Raw genomic sequence first — 5,920 nt, 5'->3', positions numbered from 1 at the left:
GGAACCCTTTACCCACATCTAGGAGTGGAAGAGGCGCTCCTCCTCCTCTGGATCTTCAGGTTCCTCCTTCTAGATCTTTGTGGTGGCAATGTTGGCGTTGGGCTCTGCATCAATAATCTGCTTCCCTTTTTCATTCTCCTTGTGGGGTTTTGACTCAGAGTCGGAACATGCATATGATTTTGAAGCCTTTAGCTTGACCACCGGTGACTGCTTGGCCCAACACTCACTTGTGTTGTAAGTAGAGCTCTTATGGAACTCACACCACTTTCCCGTGTCCTTCTTCAGTTTCGCGATGTTGTTCTTTTCTTGTGGCTTTGGCGGGTTATTCTGGGCCACCCCACCTTGGATTTGTCCTTTGTTCAACAGTTTGTTGGCACCTTTCCCTTGCTTCAGATTCACAGATCTAAAGTCTCGCTTCTTCTGTTTAAACTTCTGTTTGATCTTGAGGACATATCGGTATGCCGTGCGGAGCGAGGAGATATCCAGAAACTCCATCTCGTCCTGGATGTACCTATGTAGGCAGCCGCAGTACTTAAGTACCAAATGTTTCTCAGAATCCTTGATACCCAACTCCGTGCGAAAGGTATGGAAAACATTTTTAAACTCCAGCACATCTTGGTCCCTTCCCTGTCGTAGCATTTTCCACTTTATGTATTTATCCTCATACCTCCCGACAAGGTAGTACTTCTCCTTGATGGCATCCTGGAATGAGTTCCAAGTGGTGCAAATGAAAACAATGAGGTTGTACTTTAATTCTTCTGTTCTCAGTAGGTTTCCCACCAGTCCTTGACGGGGGGGGGGGGGGCGACTTTGAGAAGATAAAATGTAATATTTTCTCAACTGGAAAATGAACATAAAAATATCCTTGTAGCATAAAAACTTATGTTGATGCACGAAACTGATAGCTGGTAAACTTGAATGTTAAAATACACAGAAGGTATTTAAAAATAATAATTTATTATCATAGAAAAATGTATATGATGATTTGAATGTACAATGAGGACCCTACTTTTATACCTCAGCAGGTGACCTTTCGTGAATGGGCATGTCTTTTAGACATGTCTTTTCACTTAATTTAATGACTAATTAACCTAATTAATTATTAAATTATTTAATATTTATATTCATTTTATTTCGCTAATTGTTATGAATTATATTCATAACATAGCCTCTCCCTTCGGAAGCTTTGTCCTCAAAGCTATATTGCTGGCAATTGTCTTTGGGATGGTTGTCCTTTTGGCATATAATCTGAGCATTGTTTTCATCATGTAGTTCATCAGTAATATTACCTTGGAACATATATATATATATATATATATATATATATATATATATATATATATATATATATATATATATATATATATATATATATATATATATATTTTATTTAATTAACACTGTATTTTTTTAATAATAATTTTTTTATTATTAATATTTTTTAATTATTTTTTTTTCAATTATAAGTAAATGGTATACTTCATCTAATACATTATTATTATTTTTTATTTTTAATAATAATTTTATTATTATTATATATATATATATATATATATATATATATATATATATTTTTATAAGTAAATGGTATACTTCATCTCTGAATAGTTTATAAAGGAGTAAAATCTCTGTCTAATTTAACTTCTGTTATACACTTCTACTAGGAAGAGCAAATAACCAACACGCTCTTTAGCCAAAGTACCACAACTATGAATAACAAGCGTCGACGGAGGAGTGTTGCAGTGCCTTATAAATATTCGGAACAAACATTAGAGAGTCTATAGTCGTGAGTCATATTTTCTTTTTCTCATGGCGTCGTTTCTGATATATGCTTCCATTTCTTTTCATTTTCTCGTGTAGATTTCTTAATGGTTTCTTTTATCATTTTTTGTTGTTGTTGTTGTAGTAATATTCCCGTGGATATTTTAATTATATAATCGCACTATTATGAACTATATAGTGTTATAATTTTTATGTCTAATCCACCGATGTCATGCCTGACCATCACGATGTTTGACCGAGAGTCATGCTACATCGTTGACCTTTTTACGGATTTCGGAAAAGCTTCGTTATCTGGAGAGCGAGGAGCTTCTGACAATTCGTTTTCTGGAGAGCAAGTTGGTTCGATCGCCTCTTTCAAAAGGCGCAGGAGCTCCGTATTTCCTCTTAGAACGTCGGCGGCATCGAACCGATATGGCTGATATGGGACGCCCGCTGCAGCATCAGCTTTCAGTTTGTTTAATATTTCAGTCCCGCGTCTCATTATGATATCGAACGATGTTAACCGTGTCTCATTAGGGTTGTTGACACTAGCAGCAATTAAAAAATTACAGACATTGCTTTTAAAGTCAGAAATTGTAGACTCCCGATCTGTCTGGTCCTTAGCCCCATGAAGAGAAAGACATGGATAGCCATGTTTAAGCAATTCCTTGAACATAACGTCACATTTTTCCTCTGAATGTACAAAGACTAAAATTTTTCCCTTTTCATACCACTCACCACGAAGCTCTGAAAGTCTCAAGAATCTTTGACCTTCGGGATGAAACTCTATAGATTGCGTTATATTCTTATTAACAACACTACGTCCACCAACTTGAATTTCCACTAGCTTATTCAATACTTTGCGAGCAAGAACCTCTACCTGCCTAGGAAATGTGGTAGAGAAGAGCACAGTTTGTCTGTCTAGTCTGGTATTTTGAACAATTATAGTTATTTGAGGCTCAAAAACCATATCAAACATCCTATCAGCTTCATATATAACAAGGTAGGTGACTCTGCGAAGATTTGATATCTTACTGCCACTTGTACATAAGATATCAATCATTCTACCAAGTGTGCATACCACGATTTCAGTACCTTTCTTCAAATCACTAATTTGTTGTGCCACTCCTGAACCTCCATAGATAGGTACACAATTCAATCCTACAACCTTAGCAAATTTCTTGATATCAGAGTGAATCTGTTGAACAAGCTCTCTCGTGGGAGCCATAATCAAACCAATTGGTCCATCAAATACAGGAGTCTTACCCGAACCTGTTTTTGCTATACCGATACAGTCTCTTCCACTCATGATCACAGGAAGGGCCTGAGCTTGAATAGACATAGGATTCTCGAAGCCTAATTTTTTGATGACTTCGAGGACATTACGAGTCAATCCAGTCTAGTTCCATGTCTTGACAGCCTTCAGTGTGTCTTTTCCACGAATCTTCAACTCAAGCTGCTTTCTGTAAAGTGCAACTTTCTCTGATGTCATCAGAGATATTTCTCTTACTTCCCGGTAAAAGTCTTTCTTGAAGGGAGCATACTGCACCTTGGAGTGGTCCACAATAGATAGTTTCTCAATTTTAGTTTTCTTCATTCTCTTCATGAACTCGTCACCATTTTCGTCATCCACTTGATCTTCATTGAAGTCTTCATCTTCTTCGTTATCCGTATCAGACTCTTCACCTTGTATAATTCCCCCGAGAGTGTTTTTGATAGTCCTCTTTCCTTTGGAGCCTACACCTTTGGCTTCATTATCAATTTCATTACCAGACATGGAATTTTCTATTGTACTATTCAAATTTTCCATGTCAGATGTAACCAAGGTATTCATGAATGCATCCAGAGGATCAATTTCATCTTCAACATTGGCATCGAATTTATCAATCTTCATGGCCTCTCCATTCAGCATATTTTGAACCTTCGAATCAACCATTACAATGTTTCCATTTTCAAACCCAGGAACATCTCCATGTGTTTTCATAACAGCCAATACATCATCATCATCAGATTCTTCACCTTCAAGGGTCCATTTTTTTCCAGCTTTAGCCTCTGGTTCACCCTTATCCTCCCCTCTCTTTTCCTTCATTCGCTTCAGCTCTTGCCAATCTGATTCGGATGGTGAATATGTATTGATTTTTGCACAAGTCTCCTTAAAACATGTTGTAGCTTCAGCACATGATTTTTCTAAATGACAAAATACTTCTTGAATTTTATTAGAATTTTCCATGGATTCAAAACGTGAATGTAATGATATATTGTGCGGCCAACTACGTTCAAAGGCCAACATGATTATATCGTGTGCCATAGCTCTGATACCACTATACCATAAAAACTTATGCTGATGCACGAAACTGATAGTTGGTAAACTTGAATGTTAAAATACAAAGAAGGTATTTAAAAATAATAATTTATTATTATATAAAAATGTATATGATGATTTGAATGTACAATGAGGACCCTGCTTTTATACTTTAGTAGGTGACCTTTCGTGAATGGGCATGTCTTTTAGACATGCCATTTCACTTAATTTAATGACTAATTAACCTAATTAATTATTTAATTATTTAATATTTATATTCATTTTATTTCACTAATTGTTATGAATTTTATTCATAACAATCCTTCTAGCATATTTAACCATTTATCTACGACATTTGCATCTATGTGGCCCTCAAATATGGGAATGTCAGAGTTTACTTGTACCTTAAAAGGAGTGGAGCCTCCAGAGTGGCCGCTGGATGTGGATGCACTGCCAGTGGGCAATCGTTGAAGGATCTGGACAAAGTTATCCATCATCGCGTTCCTTTGTTTCTCGAGGGCCTCCTCAAGCAATATTTTGATATGATCTCCTTCCCCCTCGTCTTTATTTTCTTCCCCCATGGGCGGTCGTCGGGGTTTGCGAGGCTAATCTTGCAAAGGTTCAACTAGATCGAGCCCTAACTCCTTATATCCCAACCTCGTTGGGGACATGCAAAGAAAAACAAAGAAAGAGCAGACCACTCTGATACCACTGATCCAGATTTAAACAAGAATGCAACAAATTACAGATATAACCATAAATACAAAGATGCAGTAGAAATAACACTTCATTTCATTAATATCAAATATTGAAATTTGCTTACAAACAGAATAGAAATAAGACGAGCTAGGGTGATGGTAGCTTATCTCTTAGAAGAGATGTGGTGGCTACATGCCTTTGAATTGTCTTACAATGAGGCTCAAAGGGCTATTTATTATTGAGAAACAATGGAAAACTCTAAACATCGAAAAACTAACCCTAGGAGACGAAGCGCCAAACTATGGGTCTCGTTTGGGTGAATTGGTACATCAACTTCCTAGGATTGTAACTTTGGCATACGATCTCTGTTTGATGCACACAATACCTCGTTAGAAAGATCTACATGAGGACTACAACTTTGGAATGACCAACATCAATCAAATACCCATGTTGGTCCCAGTTTTCCCAAAAAATGTTGTTTAGGGCCTCAAAATGACTCCGGAAGTTCAAGACCCGAAAAATGCCAAAAATAGAAAATTGTGCTACAAATAAGGAAAATGAAAAATTGAAAGAAATAATGGTGGGGGTCCAAGTGGAATAGGCAGGTGGAGACCAATATCCACCTGGATAAAAAAAAGTGTTGAAAATGCAAAAAAGGTCCTTACCTTACCCTAGCATGGAAGTAAAGATGTATATAATCTTATGGTCGAAGACAACATATATGTTGAATCCTTAAAAGACAATTTATCTTCATTGGATCTTTGATCTATACAAAAAATCTCGCCTATGATCTCTTTCCAACACATCTGAAATGGGTTCTTTAAATGCAGATACAACATCCTTTGACACCAATTTTAGCTCTGTCAAATGCCCTAACGTCACAACCACTGCTAAAACAATGTGGAATTCGCAAACTCTTATGTGGATCTAATTGCGAAAGGCAGTGTTGCTATAGGAGTGGAGCATAGGATAAAAGATGTGAAAGCATGATTGAATAATTTTTCATATGCGCTACCGACTTATGGTTCATGTTGAATATTTATTTGAAGAATTTAATGGATAAATCCAGACAGATAGATACACATTTTTAAATCCTCTTTTTCGTATTTGGTTAGTTTTTGTTGTATTCATTTCTGCATTTGAGTAGTGTTGTTGGAT

General features: G+C 36.5%; 1 pseudogene; it reads right to left on the bottom strand.

Moving 5' to 3' along the window:
- Window positions 1-2,029: 2,029 nt before the first annotated feature.
- Window positions 2,030-4,069, bottom strand: LOC149197510 (DEAD-box ATP-dependent RNA helicase 42-like; annotated as a pseudogene).
- Between the last annotated feature and the right edge of the window lie 1,851 nt (window positions 4,070-5,920).

The sequence above is a fragment of the Pinus tabuliformis genome, chromosome 2_2, assembly GCF_031772625.1.
Source record: "Pinus tabuliformis cultivar Carrire ecotype Pingquan chromosome 2_2, CPIR1, whole genome shotgun sequence".
NCBI lineage: Eukaryota > Viridiplantae > Streptophyta > Pinopsida > Pinales > Pinaceae > Pinus > Pinus tabuliformis.
The sequence above is the reverse complement of the archived record's forward strand: the minus strand, read 5'-3'. Positions and strand labels throughout refer to the sequence as shown.